The following is a 25,720-nucleotide window of genomic DNA, read 5'->3' as shown; positions in this document are numbered from 1 at the left end:
CCGCCTCCCGGGGGCGCGCGCAGGCTGCGGCCGAGCGGCTCCCGCGCTCCCGGGCCGGGCCGAGCGGTCCCCGCACCGCGGAGGGGGCGGGACGCGCCCTCCCAGCCCTGTGCCCCGCACCTGCGGGCGGAGCGGTGGGGAGGCCGGCTTAGCTGCTCCGCCAGGCCCTCCTTTCGTTTCTCACCGCCGAGCGTCCAGCCGGCTGCTCCTGAGAAGTTGGAGACGCCTCTCCTAAAAACCCAGGTAAAAGAGATGCTGAAAGCAGGAGCAACAAGTGCGGAGGGGCTGCAAGCCTCCCTGCCGGGCAGGGGTGGAAACACGATGTGCCCTTGGTGATACTGCAGTCCTTGCGAACATAAAGGGAAAACTAAGATAGCATTTATTTAAGGGTTTCGTGTCTTGATGCGTAAAGTTGTGCCAGCTGAATTTTAAGGGTAAGAGAAGCCTTTATATCTCCTCCTTGCCCACAGTCCTCCTAGGTAAGGAAAAATAGGCAATAATTGTAACGCTGAGGTCACGTAGTATGTGGGGTTGGCAGGCATATCGCCTTCAAACTGGGGTAGGGTGACTGCTGGTGCTGAGAAGTGCAAGGCAATAGTTTGTGATTTCAGGCTGAAGTCTACATGGCTCGGGGGTTGTGGCTTTATCTAGTTGTTTTATTTACATAATTAACATGTATTTGGCAAGACTCACTATATCATATTAAATGGATTCACAAGGATGTAAAGTGATATGAAAACACTAGATTAGATTACAGAACTTAATATCTGAACCAGGAAGAGCTCTTCACAATCCCTTGTGCTATTGAAACTGCAAATACCTGATGACCAGTTACCAGGTCTCAGCTGTCCTCAGTGAACTCAGAGCATCAGAGACTGTAAGGAAGCTTCTCATTCTCCCAAACAGATCTCTTAAGCATGAAGCTGATGTGATACCAGCAGAATGTTAGAAGCTGCATCTGCTGATGCTTCTTTGACTCTTGAGAAGTACAACTCTTGGCTGAGTTCAGCTGCCCTGCTGTACCCACAAGGCTATGGCAGGCAAATCCAAGGAGGAAGCAATTCTTTCTGGCTGCTTTAAAAATTCTAGACCAAGTGAAATTATTTATTCTTACATATTCCTTAACAAGCAGGTATGAGCACTTTTTGCTTGTAATTTCCCATCAGAGGAAAATCGCTGTTAAGTTCTACCACTCACTTAGATTGTAGAAAGGAAAAAAAACCCAACCTGTGGGCTCCATTTGTTTTCTGGGGTGCACTCTGAGCCCCTCCCATCTGAGGTAAGTATAACTAACAGGAGAGAAACTACCCTGCTGGGGCTTCTTACTTGTTTTGCTGTGGTTGGCTAAAGTCTTTAAAGTCTTTTTGTAGCATAAGAGAGACGATATATTGATTCAATTTGAAAATTCTTAGATATTATCACTGCATTCCATCTTATGGAAGAGGCAACAACATTTTTAAATGATCTTGTGGGGTTTTTTGAGCGATTAAAACTAACAATGTCTGATTCTTACTGACGAAGCAAGTAACTACAAATAGCAGTGGATACAAAAAGTTGTTTAATTCTCCATCTACATAATTGTACCCAGTGGATTTGTGTAAATGTCCCTTGGTAGGAGCTTCACATCTTCTTCTCTGTTTTGGAAAGGAGCTTTAGGAACTCATTCGAAGAGTGTAATCTGAAAAGAAAACCTAAAGCAGAAAGGACCTGCTTTCTAGGTGAGGTTGCCAAAGAGCACCCAGATTTGGAGGAGTCCTTATTAGGCTCCAAGTGGGGACAGGGGATATGTGGCTGGAATAAAGACACTGCTATGCAGGATTGCCCTGTATGGAACTGACTGGTTTGGGGTTTGGGTGTGTGTGGGTTTTTTTGTTACTCCTGTAATAAGTGCAATAATCTGGATGTATTGGGACACTGTATTGAAGATCACTGTGTCTTACCAAAAATAGCTAAACAATGGGGTTCTCTCTGCCCTTCTGAAGCTGACTTTCCTGTCTTTTGACTTTTTCCTCTTGATGTCAGTGCTGCTTTGGGAAATCAGAATGGGTATTGAGGTGACAACTATGAACCGTAGCAAAGGCATATTCATACAAATTTGTGTCTGGCTGGGGGCAAAGAAAATTGAGCAACCTCTCTGGATCCGCAGCTATAGAAAGGTTAACCTTCTAATAATTGCCCTAGGACAAGCTTGAAGAGAAAGCCATTTAACTTTAATGAATAACTTAAAATACAAAGGGCTAGTTATTCCAGCTGTTCCTTGGATGGAAGAAAAAAAGGCTTGAGGAGAGACTGCAGTAAAGCTTAGTCATTCAGACCCAAAAAAGCAGGGAAAAACAGGTCTTGCACAGGAAGAAGTTAGGAGAAAATTGTCCTCTGAATTACCTCAACCCCAGAAGCAAGTTCCACAAGGAGTCAAAATTTAATTAGCAGAAATTACCTGTGCTTTATTTTTTTTTTTCCAGAACTCTCCCCTGGCTTGCAGGAGCAGTAATGTACAAGCCTCTCCCCACAATGTGGTGTGGAGCAGCAATGCTGAACGAAGCACTGGCTTTCTTTCTTTCGTTTACCAGCAATGGGCATGGACAGCACAGTGGACAACCTGCTGATTGCCAGTACCCTTCATTGCCCCAATTGTGTAAGGTAGAATTGATCTGTTTTAAGTAAAGCCTCAGTGCAAACAAGGCCTTGGAGGTGGAGTGTCTCTTTCTGTCTATTATTATAACGTTAATTCCAGAGAGAGAATGCCATGTCTCATTGACTACAGTATTTGTTAACCTCTTACAGACTCCTTGGTCATTTTCTTAAAGCAGTGACTAATCACTTCATCACTGTGCTGATTATAGTAAATTATTATTATTCATATTATTAATGTTAATCTTATTATTATTACCATGTAAGTAACATAATGTTCATGCTAATTCACCTTGTGCACAACTCTCAGAATTCTTGAAACACTCATCAACTGAAAGCATCCTATGTGAGCATTTCAGCATTAATTAGACTTCTCTGACTATTCTACTCATGTTTATGATGTATAACTCTGTTCTGTGGTGATTTTCAATGTAGCATGTAAAAACTCAGAGCAAATGGTCAGACCTCTTTGTGAAACCATCAGTATGATTCAAGGGAAGTCAGGACACAACATGAATGCTCTTCAGTTTTTACTAAAATTCAGCCTCACAGATATTTTTCTTAGAGAACAGGCCAAAGAGTAATAATGGTGGGGCAAGGGGAGCAAGGTAGACTTCCACAAAAGGAAGAGTCTGCTTTTTTCAAACGTTGAATATGGATGATAAAATTATGCAGTTAGTTAATTTTTTTTTCCTAACAGCAGAAAGAGAACACATAGGTGAACAGAAGAAAATCAGATGTTGAGAGATTTTATGTTTGCACTTATTTTATTAAGCAGTTATTTGTATGCAGCCCTAAAGCGTCTTGAGTTTCGAAGCTGCCTCTGAATGAAAAGGAAGACTTCAGAATATGGTTTCTAGTATATCCAACATAAAAAACCCTTTATCATCCTTTTTGTGTGTTTTGTCTTTGGAATAGAATGAATTTGAAGACTTGAAAAAACACAGCATAGTGTAACAACAAAGGGACAGTACCAAGATCTGACCTTGTTGAGGTTATTCACATGCTTGAAGTTACACAAGTATTTTGTTCTACTCATACACAGGATCCAAGCAAGCTCACCACAGTAACTGGAGCGAGTGAAGAAAGACTGGGTGAGTAAGGATTATACTGAAAAAACAGGTGGCTATTTTGAAATGGAAATGTATGACATTTATCTGAGAATTGATGCAGAAGGCTTCTGAACTGGAGCCGAGTTTGAAATGTAGCACAAAAATGTTTTCACGCCTTTCTTTAGAAAAATGAGATCCTTTAGAGCTGCTTTTGCACTGGATCAAATATCAGCTAGTCCTTTCCTTACAGCTTCAGAACTTTGTTTTCCATCCTGTTTTTATCTCGAGATGAAAAGCAAGCAGGAGAAAGCATTTGAGCAAAATTTGTATAATTGTCAAGTAAATATGAGATAATTTATAATGCAATTTCAGGTATCGCCAGACATTCAGTGTCTCTTTTCTTTTGGCCACCTGACTGCTATTGAAGTCATTCCTCTTTGATTTCTCGTAGCAAAAATGAAAAGATGGTCAACAAACCTCACAAATTTACCTTCCTCTCAAAGGCCATTTGCTGCTTCTTTTTGCCTTTGATCAAGATAAACTGAAGTTCTGTTGCTTCTGTGTGCAGTCCACATCGCCATGAAGAAAATGTTTTGGGAAAATTCAGCATTCAACTTCTAGTCTGCAAGACCCTGAATTATAATAATTTTAGAAGCTTGTGGAAGTGGAGGACATGGGGTAAAATAGTCTCCAAAATGTTATTTTGCCCCTGAAACTCAACTCTTAAGAACTATATATCTTCATCCCATGTCCCCATTTTATGAAAGGAATGAGATTTGCAACACTTCATTTAGACTCTCCTGGGAGAGAACCAGCTGACCTTGTAGTTAGTATGCTGGACACCTTCTGATGTTTCCAGTCTTGGCAGGGAGGCTACATCCAGTATTATTAAAGAATCACAGAATGCCAGGTTGGAAGGGACCCCAAGGATCATCTGGTCCAACATTTCTAGGTACTACTATAGTTTATATGAGATGACTTAGCACCTTGTCAAGCTGAGACTTAAAACTGTCCAATATGGAAGAATCTACCACTTCCATTGGGAGACTGTTCCAATGTTTGATTGTCCTTATTGATACACTCTTTTTAGCATGATATTTGTGTCATTTGGTTCTTTAATCCAGGAACCAGGGGAAAAAACTTGATGCATGGGCTTCCTAGAGAAGAACTATAAACTTCTTTGCCTACTCTCTGTCCTTTCCTCCCCCCATTGTAGAGTTTCCTGTGCTCCCACGCAGAGGGTGTAGTAAAAGAAGTGTAGTGTATCCCCGCATCCACATCCCAGCTGTGTCTGATTTTGTAAATTTGCTATTTGGTCACATGGAGACTAGATTTAGATGTGCTTCAGTTACTTGATCTAGTTTGAACCTTTATGATACATATCTATATCTATGGTTTTTAAAAAAATATTTTTACTGATAGCATTGGATTTAGATAACAGTCCTTATTTTCAGCAAATGCTTTGGAGTCCCTACATTATAGTCTATTGAAACTAGCTGGGATGACTTTCTGGGGTCTTAATGCAGGAAACCATCTACAGTGCCAGTGTCTGAGCATGTCCAATGGTTTTTGCAGCTACAGTTTAGGAAAAGTGTAACAAAACTGGACTTCAGCCACAAGGCACCTTTCCTTTCTGATGTCACAAGTTTGGTATTGCAAAATCTGATTCTGTGCATCATGTTAAAACTGTTTTCATTCATTCCCCAGCAAAGTCTACTTTTAATAGATGCCATAAACCAAGATGGACAATGCAGATGTTATTAATTAAAAAAATCTGATTCCTTTTTATTCATAACCAAAGGCAATTCCCCATGAACTTAATGGTACAAAGTGGCCTTTATAATGAAACCCATTTCTGAACTGCTAACCAATGACAAATGCTTAGTAGATCCTCCTATTAAATAAAAATACTAGTGAAAAACTCACTTATCATTGAAAGAGAGCATTAGAGTAAGTAAGGCAAGCAGTTTACCACTGGGAGATGTCTGTGTTGGTATCTCGTTTTCTGAATCGATAAGTAACTTCAGCAAAGAATGAATATGAAATAGTGAGTTTAAAGCAAAACTTTGTGTTCAATGGATTTAATAAGAATATAAAAATTTTGCTGTGGTGTTGCACATAATTTTCAGTTACCTTATTAAAAAAGATACTACCTTGTACCTGCAAAACCAGGTGTTTACTTACACCTGGAATTAGCAAGTTTTTAAAATTCTTTTTAAGTTCCCTTTGTCCTAAATACACCGTTTTTAGAACAGCACTATTAATTCAACAGTGACTTCTACCCATGGAGGCTTGTACAACTTGTACTCCTCAGAGAGAAAGAAGGTGTAGGAGAACATATGTGAACACAGGGAACACCCCACTGGGTCAGTCTGGGTTTTCTTTGTTTCCTCTGACAGTGGCAAGAGACCCTGGTACATCAGGTACTTTGAGTGTACATCAAATGTGCGCCATGGCTGGGTGATTGTAACTGGATGGTCTTTAAGGTCCCTTCCAAGCCAAACCATTCTATGATTCTGTGAAATGAGGCAGGCTGAAGTCTCTCCTCCAGAACCTCTTACTGAAGTTCTAGCTGCGCTTTTTTCTCTCAACTTTTTATTTGTATACTCTCTAACCCTTCCAAGGCCCTTGAACTTGTAGGACCTTCTCATCAATCTCTTCCAGATGCTGTCCCTATTGGTTATTCATGTCACCAGAAGAAGGAAACTTGATGGGGCAATCCTAGTGACTGTGGAATCTGTGTCCATTCATTCTATCATTCTCTCACATCTCCAAGCAAAGTATCACTGTGCAGCATCCATGTGCTCCTCTATTGACCTTCAAGCAGAGGCAGGTGATGTCAGGGTTTCTCTGCTGCATGTCCGCCTCCAGTTCCCTATCTCTCTATCTTCAACCCTGTAACACTTCCCTTTCTTTCATTTGTTGCTCATTGTAGTTCATTTTTCTCCTTGTTTTCATTACATTTGCCCTCTCCCTCCCTTAGGTGGACTTCAAAGTTTTGTTAACATGTACCTAAACAGAAAAGCAAATAGAAACAGCAGCACTAGGAAAAAACACTTACAGAGTGCACAAGTCTCGGTTTCCTTCTTTAGGCATTTTTCCTTGCCATCCACTGGCTTCTATGGCTGTTAGGAAGCTAATTCCTTGCCTGTTCCCTTTGTTATCCATTTTTTGATCTCTTGTACATTAACTTGTCTGAGGCCTGTTTGAACCCACTGTTGGGATCTGCACAATCTCTTGGCAGCAAGTCCAGAAATTCACCAGCCACTCTGTAATGTGTGGGGTTTTTTTTTATCTCTTTCAAACTAATGTCACCATATGAACTAAACTGTGAGGTTTTATGAAAAACTGTTCCATATTAATCTTTTCAGCCACCTTCAAGATTTCATAAACCTTGAACAAATCCCACCAGAGCACCCTCCCTGTTGAAAACTCTCAAATTTTTGTGTCTGATCTCATAAGGCAGCCAATGCCTTTAATCCCTTTAGTAATTTCATTTTTCTTCTCTGTATCTTCCCTAACTCTACCATGTCCTTTTCTAGATAACCAAGACCAGAATTGTATAGAGCATTGAAAATGGGAGTACAGTGGAGTTACACTAGAGCTGTGGCAGATTGATGCAGGCCCTGCAGAGAGACCTTGACAAGTTAGAGAGATGGTCAGTCACCAACCACATGGAGTTTAACAAGGGCAAGTGCTGGATTCTGCACCTGGGATGGGGCAGCCCTGGTGGTGAGTACAGACCAGGGAACAAGGGGCTGGAGCAGGATGGCAGAGAGGGACCTGGTGGTCCTGGTTGATGGCAAACTGAAGATGAGGCAGCAGTGTGCCCTGGCAGCCAGGAGGGCCAACTGTGTCCTGGGATGCATCAAGCAGACTGTTGCCAGCCAGTCAAGGGAGGTGATTGTCCCACTCTACTCTGCACTGGTATGACCTTGAGTACTGTGTGCAGTTTTGGGCACCACAGTATAAAAAGGACATCAAGCTATTGGAGAGTCTCCAAAGGACAGCCACGGGGATGGTGAAGGGTCTGGAAGGGATGACTTACAGGGAGCAACTGAGGTCACTTGAATTATTCAGCTTGGAGAAGAGGAGGCTGAGGGGTGACCTCATTGCAGTCTATGGCTTTCTCACCAGGGGAAGAGATGGGGCAGTTACTGATCTCTTCCCTCCTGTGACCAATGACAGGACTTAGGGAAATGGCAGGAAGCTGAATCCAGGGAGGTTTAGGTTGGCTATCAGTAAAAGGTTTTTCACACAGAGGGTGGTTGAGCACTGGAACAAGCTCCCCAGGGAAGTGGTCACAGCACCAAGCCTGCCTGAGTTCAAGAAGCGTTTGGATGATGCTCTCAGGCACATGGTGTGATTCTTGGGGTGCCCTACACAGGAACAGGAGTTGGACTCAATGATCCTGATGGGTCCCTTCCAACTTGGCATATTCTGTGAGTATATGAATCTTGTGTGCTTCAGGGAAAACCAACTCATTTAGCCAATTAAATAGTAGTGTTAACTTTTAGAAGTTATGTGAAGCTATACAGGTTCAGAATTTTGTTCTGAATCCCATGAACTATTACTTTTACAATAACGTGTATCATGTATTAATATATCTATTGGTCCCAGGGTTGTAGGTCTTCCAAAGTAGCAGCTCTATTTTGAATGAACTTGAATTTTTGTTTAAGTAAGCTCAAGTGTATCTTTGGTATGAGGTAGATGAGATGGAAATGCTGTAGATGTAGATTCTAGATAGGAAGACAGCAGAAAGAGCAAATGAGTTATCTTTGGAGCAGTACCTGAGTCCTGCAATAAAAATCAGCTTCCTTCTTTCTGGCTGGTGATCTGCATGCTGAATAGATAAGGAGAAGGGAAAATGGTGCTCCTTAAACATCATTGCCATCTTCATAGGTTTTTATTTATTTGCTCAACTTTGTCTCTAATTCTTAGATGCACAGATGCCAAGAGTGAGCAATTGAGGAGGTTATTATCAGAGAATTTGATACTGAGTTTTTTTGGCTGTGTACGTGTGTATACACCCTTGTATATGAAACACCCTCTGATTTGAAGGTCTTGCAGTTCAAACAGAGACAGACAGAAATAAGTTGTTGCTTATCCATTTTACTTAGCAAGAAGTAATGGCTTTCTAGCAATCAGGCATTTTGCACATGATCTTTTACTTGGCAAAGTTTTTTGTTATTCAGTATCCACATGAAACCATTATGTACGTCACCTCTGGGGAAACCATTATGTAACCAAGGCAGTTGCATGAGCAGACAGCAGGCAATACTTTTAGAACACTCTTTGCTATTTTAGTTTTGTATTTTAAATATCCAGACATTTGAAGTCTGTTTTCTAGCAAAGAAAAGAAGGTGCTACCTGTTGTGGTTTTTTTTTTTGGGGGGGGGAGTTGTAAAATATCCATGGAATAAGTAAAATGTCCATTTGAAAGTTAATAATTTGACCCTATTCCATTCCTGTGAAAGCTTATTACTGTGGAGAAAAAGGTTGTTGATGTGAAAGCTCTATGTTCTCTTAAACCATCCCTGTTATTAAAAGTAAGCGTATTTGAAGAATCAACCTTTTGCCAATGCTCCTTTCCTTTTTTGTCTTCAAATAGACCAGCCAGCTCCAGCTCTGATTCTTTTTTTCATGCAGGGAGGGGGTGGTTACAGCCAAGATGCATTTTAACCCACAAACTTGGAAAAATAAACCCATCCTTTTTTCAATTTCAGATCATGTTTACTGAAGCATATTTCTACTGATTGCTCTACATAAAGTCCTTTATAATATTATGATTGATGCCTATAAATACACATGCAGTGAGGTGGCAATCACCAAGAAGGGAGAGAGCTATGAATAAATTTAGGCTTGAAATTTAGAACATTTCTAATCATCAGAAGAATCGGGTTCTGGAACAGCTTTTCAGCAGAAGTCATGGTGGGATGAACTTCTTTCAGTACAAAGATGACATCTGTGATTTCCAGCTCTGCCAATTTAATCAGAGGCTGTAAGACAGCCTGGAGTCTTTCACTCTTGTGGAAAAAAAAAAAACACCATGAATTCTACAGCGTGAGCATCGTACTGTGTATGTGGGGACACAGAGACAGCTCTGTTGTGGAGATTAAAAGGAGAAGATCCACATTCTGCTCTGCTGCACCTTGCAGGTGCAGGTAGTGATCTCTTCCTAAGCTGTGGAGTTGTGTTAAATAACTTTTGTGAAAGCATCTGTGGAATTTTTAGACATGACTGCTTTTCTGCTGGAGGGCACTTGTCATCAGAGCTGAGCTGGCAGAAGGGCTCACACAAGTGTTTCTTACTTTCTTTGGCAAAAGGTCAGCCAAGATTAGCTCAAAATACATTAAGCAATAGGTTAGACCACACCAGCTGCCTTTGTGCAGAAGAAGATTAGGAGTGCCCACAGAGGCCATTCTGCAAGCTGAGCTCCAGGGGCAAGTAAACTCTGGAAGAAAGGACAGCAACAGCTTCTGCCATTTCTGTGCTGACTAGCTGACACAGCCCAGTAGCTGTATCTATGCAACCAGTTATTTCTGCTGCTATCTGAATTATAGTCTCTGCAGTGAGGACCTTTAAAATTTTAAGCTTGAAACATTCCTGGACAGGGTGGAAGCACTTGGTGTCCAGATTTATGTATTCTCAGATGTATTCCTGTGACACACTGAGAAATGCAGGAAAAATCAACAGCCAATACAGATTTGTGGGTCTAACTCAAAAATTGCTGTGCTTCCTTTCACACTGCCCTGAGGCTCTTTTCTTCTTAGCCTGTTTGGATGCCTCTGCTACACTGCTGGTCTTTGGAAGTTCTGAAGTCTTGGTGAAAGGGTGTTTGACACCTTGACTGATGAATGTCTCGTACTGGTGAGTCCTTGTACTGAGGAGCCGCTGAGGGAACTGGGGTTGTTTAGTCTGAAGAAGAGGAGGCTGAGGGGAGACCTCATTGCCCTCTACCTAGAGAAAGTTGTAGTGAGATGGGTGTTGGCCTCTTCTAAGTGAGTAATGACAGGACCAGAGGAAATGGCCTGAAGTTGTGGTATGGGAGGCTCAAATTGGATATTAGGAATAATTTCTATACTGAAGAATGGTCAGGCACTGGAACAGCCTGCCCAGGGAGGTGGTTGAGTCACCATCCCTGGAGGTATTCAAGAAATGTGTAGATGTGGCACTTAAAGGGATACTCCAGTGGCCAAGGTTCTGGGGGGATTTGGTGGGGATTTTTTGTGTTGACGGTTGGACTCTGTGATCTCAGAGGTCCTCTCCAACCATGACAATTCTGTGATTACACCTGGTTTCCAGCAGTCAGTGACTTATAGACCTGCTAAATCACTTGTTCTTTCTAGATGTTACATCCCAACTGCTGTGCTTAACAGCAACACGTGGACTTTCACTTCATTTTTGTTGGGATTTTTTAGCTTATTTTTAAATCCTTTTAATACCTTTGACCTCTGTAACATCTCACAGCAATGAGTTCCACAATTTAATTATATATTAAAAGGAAGACTGGTTTGCAAAACTGACAATGCACAGAAGCTACACGTTCCTCAAAGCCCGTTTGCCAATTTAGTGCCCTCATTACAAAGTTCCAGCCTACTAGGACACATACAGAAGCTAGAAATGGAAAAGATCCATTATATCATAGTGTTATCTCCAGCCTTAATAGAAAATGTTTCAGTCACAGCTTGACACGATAACATCAGTGTACTTAAGAAGTACAGCAGGTCTCAGAACAGTGTGCAAGGTGTGAAAACAAAATGACTTCTACAGACTCCAGGGTATTTTTCCTCAACAGAAGGAACAGGGCATTCATGTTAGAGCTACTGTGAGCTTTTGGAATAGCTGATGTTTTGAGTAGACTTGTCATTTTCCTGACAATTGTAGTTCTAGAGGTATTTTTCTATCCTTTTTCAGCAGTTGCTAGACTAACACTGTATGCATCTCTTTGCATATGCATTACAGAGATTATGTCTTTATGGTACTAAATCACAGTTTGCAAGTATTTTCCTGGGGAGTACACTTAGTTTTCAGTACTATAAATGTTGCTTAAGGAGAGACAATGAGTGTTAGAAAGCTTGCTACAGTCAGTCTACAAGTCGAGCTCAGGCTTGAACCATGAAGACAGAAAATCACTGTGATAATTTTCTAAGGATTATGCAGGAAAGCCTTTCACTTGAAATGGTTTGATCAATAGTGGGCTTGGTGGTTTGTTTGTTTGTTTTTCCTAAAGCTTCTTTTCTGTTTCAGAGAAAGAGGAAATTAAGGCAGTATTACAACACTTTATTTTAGATCCCATTAGATCAGCACAGTGGTCATGTATAAGTTTCTATAAAATACAAAAATAAGGAGAAATTAAGAGCTCAGAATAATGCTAAACCGCTGAAAGACACAATTTGCTCTGGAATAATTCAGAGGAAATAACAGATAGTTTAAACAAAAACTGCTTTGGTAGTTTACTGAGGACTTTTCATAACAAACAACAACACTGCAGATTTATATAATACTTCTATTTAGTGGTAATACAAAGTGGTGTACAGATGATATATGGGATTATTTCATGCATCTCTAAAAAGCAATCTCTTCTTGGGTAGAAAAGTTGTATTTTTCCTCTGTCAACAATAATACACTGTATACCGGATCATCAGTGTGGTTTCTGGCTTTCTGGGGTAGAATTCCATCTATAGGCAGAATTTTTGAGCTACTGTCTGTTTTCCTCTTTTGAGAAAAAGATAAGAAGCAGAAGTTGGAGGAAATGCCTAACAATACACTGGAAAACCTTCCTCCAAACCAATCCTCAAAAGCTGATTTAAGATATCGTGGATTTTACCTAGTGACCTATTTTTTTTCAGAAAAAATATTGTACCTTTTTTTTTTCTCTCAAGACACTTTAATCCTTTCAGTCCTGCTAGTAGATGAAAAGTTTTATTTCCTTCATTTTTTTTAATAGAAGTTTCTACACCTTATGATTGTAGAGAAAAGATTAAAAGTATGCAGCAAAGGTTTAATCATTTTAAATCAATATATTCCATAAACCCCATATTTCTTTACAAATTCCCTGATGCTTGAGGGCAATAATATGATTCTTGGCAACTGGGGCACAAGACTGTTCTGTGCCTGGGACTGATAATGCTGTTAATTCCTACCTCTTTGTAGCCATTTGCTGTAGATGAGAAATAACTCACATTGTGTTATAACCTCACTCTGCATTCCAAGAAAATTCAAACTCATACAGTTGAGTAATACATCTGAGAATGTACATAGCAAGAAGAACAAGTTTGTACTTCACTGAATATAAAATTGGCAAAATTTGGTACAGAGCAGTTATGTGAAAGAGCTCAGTTATATTGATCCAGATCTCAGAGCTCATTTTAGGTTTTTTATATGACTTCTAATCATTATAAGTAGTTCTGATTTATATACATTTGTAACTGAGGCAGGTCTTCCAGAATGCATATGCATGTAATCCACCTACCAGACATATGGGGACTGTAGAACAAATAGATGCAAGCAGCTCCACAATTTTTCATTGGCTTTGGGGAACAAGCAGTTTCCTAGTGAACTCTCAGAATCACTTCAGTATGTTTTGGAAGTCTGTTCAAAGCTGCCTTCTCCATCCCCTCATACAGTTCAGAAAGGCATCACTGGTTTATTCAATATTCCTATTTTGATATTTTTAGGATATTCAACATTAACATTCTGTGTAATTGTGTTCCAGGTGTTTGTGCACTACAAAAGGTTTTTGTTTCTAAGTACATGTTCTGAAATGGCAATTATCCCTCCTGCACTGTAATTCAAGCCTGAAAGTTGATTTATTCTCCATGTGTTCTTTGTAGAATTCAGTGTGTCACCCTTGTAACTGACTGACTTCTGACAAAGCTGATCTAAACAGTTGCAGAAATGTCTCAGTGCCTTGCAGTTATGAGCCCAATTAACTTGTCAACATTTTCCAGCAGTTATTTACTACAGATTTACCACAGCTCTAATCAGCTATAGAGGTGGGAGAGAGGATGATTAGAGTAAGGTGTGTCTTTCCTGGCAGTTTTCTAGTGACAACTGTAACTGGAACCTCATTTCACAAGTATTTTAGGATATGTAGGAAGCTGGAAATGGAGATGTGTCAAAAAATCACAAAGAGGTTCGTTCACGACTGTGATCTGATGAAGCCTACTGAAATTAGCTTTTCTACTGCTAATTATTTCCCTTTTGGTTGTTTCAACGGACACATTTAAAAATGAGATGATTCCATCTGCCTTAGCATGTTTCGTATGGCACTTCACATGCAATTTGCTACCTTAAGACCAGCTTCTGCTGTCTTTGCTCATCATATGTGTGCTAGAGAGCGGGTCACTGTGCATTGTGCTTTCTGAAGCTGTTGAGAGGTGCAGAGATCAGAAGCTGTTACTTAGCTTGACACCTTCAGAATAAACACTGTGTTTAAAATGCCTTTACTCTTTTGAGAATACAAGCAACTGCTCTTTTTGAGAGATGACTGCCCTCACACTGCAGATCTTTTTCCTCCGTATGCATCACAGCAGCAAAGCATGTCCTCCTGGCAGTGGGGCAGGATGCCAGAGGTGGCTGCTGGAGGATCCCAGCAGCCTCTTCAGGCCCTTGGTCCATCACTACTCATCTGGCACCAAGTTGGAATCGCACAATCCATTCACTGTCGGAGTGCATCATAACCTGCCATGTTCAGAAGGTTCAGCACTCTAACAAAAGGCATCTCTGTGAGGGTGTTTATTTTTGAGCCTCTCTGGGGTAAGAGTAGATGCTTTTAGGTATGGAAAAGTGTTTGTGAACCAAATCATGATGATCTGTCCATAGATAATTCAAGTTGCAATTCTGGTTTTAAGATACCTAAGGAATATATGCAATGAATATAAAACTAAACTTGTTTCTTTTCTGAGAGGGCATTGTGGCTGAATGGAAACCATGGTAACTAGGATGGCATATGCTGGTACCTTTTTCCTGCATGATAAAAATGCACATAGAGTAGGCTTTGTGCTTAGCAACAAAGCCTAATCAACCAAGTTTTCAAATAGCCCTCCCTCCAGCCCTCCATTGCAGCTGCCATCCTCGTCCCATGCAGTATGTATGTCCAGTGTTCATACTTTCCTGTTCACTGATCCATCCTTTAGACATCCAATAAGCAGCCCAAAATACATTTCACACAAAAGAAAATGTATTCTTGTTGGCTATTGCATTAGAAGAATACACAACTCACATCTCCTTCCCTGCAGAGCTGTTGTGAAGTATGGCTCATCTTTGGCCAACATGTTGGATGTTCACTTTAATTAGAGCATCTGCATCTAAAGATTGTTTTATACACTTGCAGTTAATAGCAAATTACTCCCTGCTATACAATGGGAAGCAGAAGCAATTTTAATACATTGAATACATTCAGCTGTACGTTTTAAGTCATGTTAGGGCAGCACACTGACAAGAATTAATTAAGGAAATCTCTAATTAGCATACATTGGCTGCCATACAAATCATGTTGGCATGAATAATGGGGATAATGCAAATTGTAGTCTACAGGGATGATTAAATATTTTCTAAACACTAAACAATATTATACAAATCTTTGATATCTACCCTATGTGGCATCTGGATGAGGAGCAAATTTATTTATAGTAATGAGTGAACAAGAGATAAAGTATTGCTGCTTTCTCATTGTTGATGGTATGCATTGGAATAGGCTTTCATAGAATCATAGAAGAGTTTGGGTTGGAAGGGACCTTTAAAGGTCAACTAGTCCAACCCTGCTGTAATGAACAGGGACATCTTCAACTAGATCAGGTTGCTCAAAGCCCCATCCGATTTGACCTTGGATTTTTCCAAGGATCTGCCACCTGTCTAGGCAGCCTATTCCACCCGCAGTGTAAACAGTTTCTTCCTTACATCTACTCTGAATCTACCCTCTTTTAGTTTAAAACCATTAATCCTTGTCCTATCACAACATGCCCTGCTAAAAGATTTGTCCCCATCTTTCTTATAATCTCCCTTGAAATACTCAAAGGGTGCAAAGGTCTTCCTGAAGCCTTCTCCACGCTGAACAACCCAAGCTCTCTCATCCTGTCTTCATAGGAGAGATGCTCCAGCCCTCTGATCATCTCCATGGCCCTCCTCTAGACTCACTGCAAGATCTCCATGTCCTTCCCGTGTTGGGGGCTCCAGAACTGGACACAGTACTCCCAAGTGGGAGTCTCACCAGACTAGAGTAGAGGGGCAGAATTGTCTCCCTCAGTCCGCTAGTCACATTTCTTTTTCATCCCACATGCAGGTGCTTTCCTCAGTACAGGCAGGTAAAATGCCTTTTTATAGTTAGGATCTAACTGACCTACACACCAGAGCCAGCATCTGACACAGCACAAGTTGATGATCCAGAGATTTTAGTCTCTCTCTTGGGAGACTGTAAAATAAGAACAGGAATATTGTCTTTCCAAATGTAGCTTAGCACACTTGAGGTAGCTTGGACTGCCCCTAGAATCTAAGTGTTACACTAATACTAGAATAACATTGTGTGTGTGTGTGTATGTATCTTTGTTGTGCAGAAATAAATCATATTTTTCTGTAAGCAACATACTTTTTTTGTCGTTCTAAAGTTCACTTTATCAACTCGGGATGTACCGTGTCAGAGGTTTCACAATGTAGCAGAATGCTCTATCACTGTATATTAAAAGGTACTTTCTAGGGTGTTAGACTAATAGACTTTATTAAGGTAGCCTGTACTTTAAGTGTGTTCTCACCTGGTCAGTTCAATAGCACATGAAAAGAGCATTAGCGTGTACCTTTGACTACTTGGAAATCTTCACAGGGTGCCACTTCACACTTTCATAGAAGAGTATATTTCAATGGTTTTTGTCCTTCAGACAAAAAAAAAAGTGAACTAAAGAATCTTAACTGAACTAGCCGCATTTCTGAGAAGTTTGTAGAAGCCTCAGAGCTAATCTTAATACTTAATTGTGCATATTTTGGATCATGTGTAATTTCTGTTGCTGGAAACTTGATCATTTATATATTGACATATCTAAGCTGCAGGATCAGGACTTCACGGTCTTATCTCAATCTATTCCCTTGATGAGGATCACAGTGCTCCCCTGCACTGGCAAAGGCTCAAGTTCACTGATTCTTCCATAAGTCCCCTTGTGGCAAGTCAGAATTTTTCAGCTTTATCACTGACTTGAACTGAAGATGAACACCCACAGAAAGACAAATGTGTGGAAGTCACGAAATCATCCGACAGTCTTCCCGGAGTCATTCAAGTGGAACAATGACACCAATTTGGTGTGTGCTGCTAATATAATGATCAAAAAAACAGAAGTATTTGTCAATGCACCCAGGTTTTGTCATACATCTGATGTAGACCCAAAGCATTAAGAAACTCTGGAATTTTTTGTGTTGTGGCTTTGTGAATATGTGGGAGACTTGAAAGTAAAATGTCAACTCACTTGTGCCTGCATATCAATACCATCAAAACAAAGAATCAAAGCATCATAAATTATAAAGTTGATCTGTAAGAGACTTGTTCTCAGCTGTTCTGTAAAGTTTGGGGTCTTAAAAATTAGTAACAACTGTGGATCTTTTAAGCCTGCAATAAATGGAAACAATTCATTGCATAAAGTGCTCTGACTGTAACGTGGATCCTGTAACCTTATTACTGGAAAACGTTACTATAGAGGGAATTGCTAAGGGAAGAGGAGCAGCTGTGAGCTTACATACAATTTTTCTACATTACTGTTCATTAAATAAAATAAGGCAATATTATTTCCATTGGTAAACCACAGAGAAAAAACAGGAATAAGTTTTGGTTGGATTTTTGCTCTTGTTTCCGTGTTCTCCTACCTGCAGTCCTGGCCGCTGCTAATGATCTGCAATTTTTTAAGTACAGTTAAAAAGTTAAGTAGAAATATTGTAGCATGGCAAGAGACACATGAGAAAAAAAAAAGCACGGCTAGGAAAAGTGAAGATTCATTTCTCATACCTATACATTTTTTATACCTATTCTGCTGCTAGCAGACCTCAGGAAAAAAACATTACAATATTATTTCTAATGGTAAACCAGAGAAGAACATAGCAGTAAATTAAGGAATTCTTTGTGTGGTGACTTATCTAAAAGCTATGGAGTGAAGTGTCCTTGCAGAACACAGCCAAAAGAAATATTATTCTTGTTTTCATAGTTTACATTTAGGTGCATCCAGGGAAGTCACCTTCTCAAACAACACAAGCTGGTCCCCTGAGCCTCCCCTGCATAAACCTCATGATATTCTTTTAAATCTCTGGAGGCACTTAAAAGCTTTGCTAGCTAACCAGTAAAAAAGAGGCCACCTGCAGCATATATGGACTTGGCAAGGCTTTCAGAATTTTTTTTAATGTGGGGAGAGGGGTTATTTGCAAGGATTCAGCAATAAAACCACCTGCCTGTATCTCCTCTGCAGCCTGGAACTCATTTTTCTCTAGTGCATCTAGTGAAGGGATGCACAAGATAGACTGTTCTCTCATCTTAAAGATGAGCTGTAACTTCAGATACCACTCTGCAACCATAGAAACAGCTTGACCAATTGGAATGCACACTGGATTTTTGTCTCTTAAGTAATATTTTTTTCTTGTAATGGAAATAACTTGAAACCAGCAGCATGTGAAGATAGTTCAGATGCAAGATGGGCTTCCATTTGAAACAAAGCTTTGATCAGGACTGCACAAATGCAATGTATCCCTGGCAATGCCCTCTGCAGAAAGGATGTAGCATTTGAAAATCCTTCGTGGCACATTCTTCAACCTGGTATTTGAATCTATTTGTCTGCTGTTTTCCTCCCTCATTCAGGAAGCCCAGATGATCTGTGCAGGGGAGGGCGAAGGAGGTGCTATCATTTCATCAAGGCCAAAAGATTATTTTAGCAAAGGACTTTCGTATTCTTAAAAGTAAAAAAAAACAACAACAAACATTTAAAAAGGAAAAATCATCACAGAGCCTGAGTTCAATTCAAGATGAAGAAGAGTAGTAGCACATCAAAATCCTTATGTAATTTATATTGATACAAAGTTCTGCATTTTTACTTTAACTACACCTAGATTTTCATCTTTCATTTTCAGAAGTACCTAGCAACTAAGATGGAGCAGTTAGTATTTCTCAAAATACTGTGTTGGTTTGCAGCAAACTCAAGGGGATTTGGGTAGCTGGTTCATGCTCAGTTCAAGCTTTTATTCTTAGCTGAGAACTAATTACACTTTTTTTGGCAAAATTAAATGTTAAATGATAGAGCACCAAATTGTAGCAAGGGGTGAATTCTTTAAAAAGTTCCACAGCAGCACAATTACAGAACACAACATTTTTAGGATAAAAATCTAACATGGGCATTCCTGTAGTGCTCTGTCAGTAAAACTGTTTTTTCCTTAGGGTGTCTCTGAACCAATGCAGTTTCACCACTTCCTGGAGGCTAGAGAGTTATGGATGTCATGGAACCTATGCATCACAAACAGGTACTTATGTTATTCATTGAAAGAACAGACCTCCTTTTGTAGTATCTTCTCTTATCTTTTTGTAGTAACTTTGAATGTAGAATCTTTTTGTGGCCACCAGGGCCAGGGAGGGGATTCTGCCCCTCTGCTCTGCTCTAGTGAGACCCCACCTGGAATACTGTGTACAGCCCTGGGGCCCTCAGCACAAGAAAGATATAAACCTGTTGGAGAGGGTCCAGAGAAGGGCCACCAAGATGATCAAAGGCCTGGAGCACCTCTGCTATGAAGACAGGCTGAGAGAGTTGGGGCTGTTCAGCCTGGAGAAGAGAAGGCTCCGAGGAGACCTTATAGCACCTTCCAGTACTTGAAGGGGCTCCAGGAAAGCTGGGGAGGGGCTTTTCATCAGAGAAGATAGTGAAAGAACAAGGGGTAATGGTTTTAAACTGAGAGAGGGGAGATTTAGGTTAGATATTAGGAAGAAATTCTTAACTCTTAACGGTGGTGAGGAACTGGCATGGGTTGCCCAGGGAGGTTGTTGATGCCCCATCCCTGGAGGTTTTTAAGGCCAGGTTGGATCAGGTTTTGTGCAACCTGGTCTAGTGGTGGGGGTCCTTGCTCATGGCAGGGGGGTTGGAACTTGATGATCTTTAAGGTCCCTTCCAACCTTTATGATTCTATGAATCACAGCTCTGTGTCCATGATAAAATTCAACTAATTTTTTTCAAAATATGCATAATTGATTTATTTTAGAAGAGTTAAGAAACTGTGATTAAATGTCAACCCATTACGAGAGTCACAATAAAAATGGTTCCATTTCTCAAATTGCTACATTAATGGGAACTTTGCAATGAAAGAAAAAAAAAAGTTTAATATTGAAGTATTGCATGTGAAGTGAGCTGAATTTATCTTTGTTAAGTGACAACTGTGAATTCATTCCCACACAGGAAATTTTTAACCGGTGACAGCTAATTGAGAAAGGCAGAGCACAGTATGAAATTTATTCCCACTTTCTTCCTCTGTGGAGAGGCAAAGCCAATAGAGTGGCATTATTTCTTCTTAAAGACATCTCCAGTAGTCTGCTTTGCTTTGATTCATTGCTGTTCAATGCACTTACTTTCTGTTACATTTTCTGCTACATTTTCACTGTAGCTTAAGGTAGACAGTAAACCAGCCTCACTCATTGTACACACTTCATTGTCTATCTGTGAAACAGAACTGGAAACCTGACGTGATACTCATCAACAAAGTAGCACGGGCAGTGGGAGGACTGGATTGAGGTAGGGATGAGGATGGTAGTAAATAGGATGGGACAAACTCTGCATTGAAGACAGGCTGACAGAGTTGGGGCTGTTCAGCCTAGAGAAGAGAAGGCTCCAGGAAGACCTTATAGCACCTTCCAGTATTTGAAGGGCCTACAGGAAAGCTGGGGCAGGGCTTTTCACCAGCGAGGGCAGTGATAGGACAAGGAGTAATGGGTTTAATCTGAAAGAGGGGAGATTTAGGTTAGACATCAGGAAGAAATTCTTCACCATGAGGGTAGTAAGGTGCTGGAATAGGTTGCCCAGAGAGGTTGTGGCTGCTCCCTCCCTGAAGGTGTTCAAGGCCAGGTTGGATGAGGCTTGTGCAGCTTGGTCTGGTGTGAGGTGTCCCTGTTCATGGCAGGGAAGCTGGAAACGGATGATCTTAAAGGTCCCTTCCAACCTTAACCATTCTATGATTACATGATCCATTTGCACCTTAAAGCTCCCCTGCACTGCTCAGACCTCCCCTGCTGTCAGCTCAACACTTGCATCCCCTGGTTAAGAACCGGAAAACTCCCATTTAGAATGGAGCTCCAGAACAGCCATGACACATGAAGCTTCATGCAGTCTCCAACATGAAAGCATGATACGCGTATGAAACAAGGTGAGACATCTACCTTTTAAACTTCTGCGTCTTGACCTTGTTTTATGACTACTTGAGGTTTGACTCTATTTTTCAATACAGAAATAAGATATTCCATTTTGTAAGTTTAATACACACCTCTAGCATAGTAACATAACTTTATTTCATCCTTGAGTAAAAAGAGGTAGCTTAAAAAACAAATTCCCTGTGCTGGAAGGCTACTGAAAGATTTTTTTTTTTTTTTTTTTTCCTGGAGTTCTTCTGACTAACCTGCACAAAAAGCAGAGTTAAAACTCTTTCCTTCCTCAGAGCTCCAATCTTGCTGTCTTGACATCAGACTGCAAGAACGTAGCTACAATTAATACATGGTGAGACAGCACAAGATTTCTTTGTTTCACATATTCCAAAAGAGCAGCTTTTGAAGTTGTATGAAAGGCAACATCCCTTTAGAAAATCTCTACTATTTGTAAGTTCTGCAGAGCAAAACGTGAGCTCAGTCCTCTCATCTTTACTTCAGCAGATGTGCTACTTCAAGAAAGCAAGAGAGCTCAGCAGAAGTAAAACAGGTTGTTGAGACTGAAAGGGCAGAATACAACCAGAATTTGCTTGTGAGCTTGTGAAAAGCAAGAGTGCAGCTGCATAGAGTTTGCATAACAGACTGGCTAGAGAAGGCTGGGAATAGACTCAATGATATAACAAGGCTAAAGGAACCCAAAAAACGTGGGTGCATGAGCTACTAGACTTCCCCCAGAGAGGTGTTTTTTTGAAAAATCTGAGCCAGGAATTGCATTGTACCTGCTGCAACTCCCCTGAAGACATCCACTGTTATGTCTCACCAGGAATGTAACCCTCTTTTCCAAAGGAGGCTTAGCCTGCCCTGTGTGCTCTCTGTGTCTCAGTGGCCAAGGTGGCCCTGGCTTTATTCAGTGACATTTGGAAAACTGGTGTAATAATACCACATTTACAGAAATTTGTTAACCATGTGTCATTTACACTAGAAATGAAACAACTCCCTTGCGGGCTCTCAGAGCTTATACTTGCTACATATTTATTATTAATTTGGCAAGAACAAAGCAGTTTGAGAGAGGCAGGTTGTTCCCTACCAAATGTAATGATTCTATATATGGTGGCCAAAACATCTGAGCTAAATTGGGTGTACCACATGCAGGGCAATGAAACAGGAAAAAAATGTCCACATATGAGTACCAGAAAATTCAATTGCAGGTTCCCACAAATTCCCCATGATTACATCTTCAAAACAGTTGCTTGGAGAGTACCTTTTCCTGAAGCTGACAACAGAACAGATACTTGAAAAGAATATAGACAGAAAGGGACAGACAAAACCAAGTTAAGAGTTAAGGAGAATATTGTTATTCTTCTGATTAGAAATTGCATCAAAACCAGGAACTAGTAAGTAGGCAAAATAACTGATGTATAGAGTCCCTTGAAACTGGAAGAAAGGAAGGACTTCACCAGCAAGCTGGGTCCAGGCAAACCTCATAAAGTTTAACAGGGCCATGTTCAAGGTCCTGCATGTGGGTCAGGCAATCCCAAGCACAAATACAGGCTGGGCAGAGAAGGGATGAGGAGCAGCCCTCAGTTGGGGGTACTGGTTGATGAGAAGCTCAACATGAGCCAGCAACATGTGCTTGCAGCTCAGAAAGCCAACTGTGTCCTGGGCTGCATCAAAAGAAGTGTGACCAGCAGGTCAAGGTGATTTTACCCCTCTACTCCGCTCTGGTGAGACCTCACCTGGAGTAGAGTCCAGTTCTGGGGCCTCCAACACAGGAAAGACATGGAGCTGTTGGAGCAAATCCAATGAAGAGCCACAAAGATGATCAGGGGGCAGGAGCACCTCTGCTATGAAGATAGGCTGAGAGAGTTGGGGCTGTTCAGCCTGGAGAATTAAAGGCTCCAGTGAGACCTTAGAGCACCTTCCAGTACCTGAAAGGCCTACAGGAAAGCTGAGGACAGACTTTTTACAAGTAGTGGTAGCATGAGTGGTAAGGGTTTTAAGGTGAAAAAGGGTAGAATCAGAGTAGGTAATAGGAAATTATTTAGTGTGAGGGTGATGAGACACTGGCACAGGTTGCCCAGGGAAACCGTGGATGCCCCCTCCCTGGAAGTGTTCAAGGCCAGGTTGGATGGGGCTTGGAGCAATCTGGTCTAGCAGGTGTCCATGGCAGGGGTGCTGGAACTGGGTGATCTTTAAAATCCCTTCCAACTCAAACCATTCAAAGATCCATGCTCCTGGATCCTCTTGTGAGCTTTGGGCAAGTAAAATACTCCAGGTCTGAAAAGACTGTGAAAGTTTAACATTAAGGCACAGATTTTTTTATGATCCCATCCCACCAGCAATGCCTTCAGAATGCTGGTTTGAAATTGCCCAGCAGGTGGGGCAGGTGAGCAGCAGAAGAATCTGTGCCAACAACAAACTGCATTGCTTCTGCATTTTCCTGCAGTGAATGCACCGTGCAGAAAGTGCCTCGTCAGAGAAGCCTTCTGGGCCCCCAGTTCACCTGCTTCCAGGGAAATGGATCCCTGGCCCACCTCTGTGCAGTGGGACCCGCCTGCTTCCTCACTGTGACCAATACTTTCTGAGGATGAGATCCTGGCTCCAGAGAATCTGCAATCATCTCATTTTGTCCTGAAGGAGCTGGAGCACTGAATGTAGTCAACACCAAACACCCAATCACATGCCTCCTGAAGAGTGTGAGCAAACCACAATGCCTCTAGGGACTTCATAGGTGGAACAGGGTTGGGTAATGGTGTAGCCACACCTGAAATGGTGCACAAAGGCAGACTTAAGAAGCCAAAATACATACCACGTTAGCCAAGGGGCATGGTTAACCTGTTGTTCAGTGCCAACCGTAGTGAGTTTTTAATCAATTCCAATATATAATTAAAGATTAATTTTTAAAGAAGGAAATCACAGTGCCTCCAGGAATAACAACAGTATCTGTACCAAATGCATTCCACAGCTTTTTTCTGATTATTACCTTAAATATTGCATTAGGATGAACAGTACTTAATAAAGTTGTTACAACATTCTATAAAATAAGAGTATTTTGTGGAAAAAAAAAAATTATTAATGTGGTACATAATTCAGATGCATTTTCAGAGAGCAGCTCTGTCCCCACCATGTTACAGGCAGAATGACAATCCTGGCCCCAGTCCAGACATCCAAAGACTAACAATGTTGAATTTTTATACAATGCACTCAGGTGTCATCTTCCACTTCAGGTTCAGCATTATATACTTAAGAAATTCAGCAAGCAAGACCTTGAATAAACTTGTGTAAATCTGTACTGTCAATATTTCCTTCCATTATAGAGAAGTGGAAAGAATCCTGCAGTCTAACAGCAAAGCTGATCATCTTCTTGGCAAGATATTTACCAGAATCTGAAATCTGGTAACAAACAAACCAACCAACCAAATTAAAAAACAAAACAAAAGAAAACAAAGCAAAAAAAACCCCATCAACAAACAGAAAACTGACAGAGAAGTTCTCAAAAAAAAGGTTACATTTTAGGCTTGGTACTGACTTCCACTCTCAATAAATTCAACTCCTTACATGCAGGCAAGCATAATGCATTTTTAAATATAAATTTTTATTTCCCCCCCACCCCCCTAGTTTATCTGGAAAACATGAAGCAGTTTTCACTAGAATATTAATCATCAGTGCAAAACTTATTCCTTATGACACACACCAGAGTAGTCACAGTTTCAAGGTTACAATCCAGTGTTACCACCTCACAATTGGAATTGTCCTTTACCAACAACTGGAAAGGATGCTCTTCATCTTCCATCTGGTAGCATGTGGGTAACTTAGTGAGTGAACATAACCTGATCCAGCCCACATTAAGGGAAGTACGACAAGGCCTCCAAGAGGAAGCTGGGCTATTACCAGGCAGAGAGAAGACCTACTAGTGGGTCCAGTGAGTAGATCCAGTTGCATTTCATAGCTACCTATTGATTATATGAACCATTATTTGTCATGCAGTAGGTGCCATAGACTGCTGCAAGAGCCTGATCCTAGATCATCCCTCTTTACAAATTCACTGACTGATAGTCTCTGGGGAGATGCAAATATTTAAGCTAAATCAGAAGAGCGTAGAGGAGCTACACATCAGCAACTATTGCTGCAGCATCAGAAAGAGGCCTTCTTCCTCTTCACCTTCATTTTACTTTGACACAGCTGAATTTCCCCATGATCTAGTGGTTAACCTTCTTTCCAAAGTATAAATCCTATTCTGTTCTTAAATGAAATGCAGGTGTTTGTATGTATGCACACCTTGACAGCAAGTCCTTGGAAGAACACTGCAGCATTCAAGTGCAGAGCTAACACACACTGCACCCATGAACTGAAGGCCAGGGGATCTCTGCTAAGAAAAACAATCTGTTACGGTAAAGTTCTTGCTAGAACTTGTATGTTTTAACCAAACTCATACCATATGAGTGGGATAATCAGAATCGTGTGACATGCTCTCATACAACTTACTAGTTATATTCTGGTTTACAAACTGTCTCCTGTTAACTGCTGCATTTAACTGAAGCCATCCAATATAGAAAAGAATTGCTTGACTACATCTTACTGATATAAGGAAGCAGCCTTGGATGACACGTTACCAACTCTTTTCAGATACCGAATATACTCAAGAGTAAAATTAAGACACAAGTGAGATCACTCA

At 40.8% G+C, this 25,720-nt stretch overlaps 1 long non-coding RNA gene across 6 annotated transcripts; it reads left to right on the top strand.

The window, feature by feature from the left end:
* Positions 1-55: 55 nt before the first annotated feature.
* LOC127382470 (uncharacterized) lies at positions 56-24,090 on the top strand. 6 transcript variants are annotated; one of them, XR_007888963.1, is made up of 5 exons: positions 56-243; positions 2,463-2,640; positions 3,550-3,725; positions 19,084-19,166; positions 23,492-24,090. It is a non-coding gene; the product is annotated as an uncharacterized LOC127382470 (long non-coding RNA). The 6 variants fall into 6 exon arrangements; XR_007888965.1 differs by lacking the exons at positions 19,084-19,166; positions 23,492-24,090 and adding an exon at positions 4,135-9,254 and having other exon boundaries at positions 2,463-2,635; positions 3,677-3,725; XR_007888964.1 differs by lacking the exons at positions 19,084-19,166; positions 23,492-24,090 and adding an exon at positions 4,135-9,254 and having other exon boundaries at positions 2,463-2,635.
* The last annotated feature ends 1,630 nt before the right edge of the window (positions 24,091-25,720 follow it).

Source organism: Apus apus, chromosome 3 (genome assembly GCF_020740795.1).
Source record: "Apus apus isolate bApuApu2 chromosome 3, bApuApu2.pri.cur, whole genome shotgun sequence".
Classification (NCBI taxonomy): domain Eukaryota; kingdom Metazoa; phylum Chordata; class Aves; order Apodiformes; family Apodidae; genus Apus; species Apus apus.
This window is presented reverse-complemented; position numbering and strand designations above follow the sequence as displayed.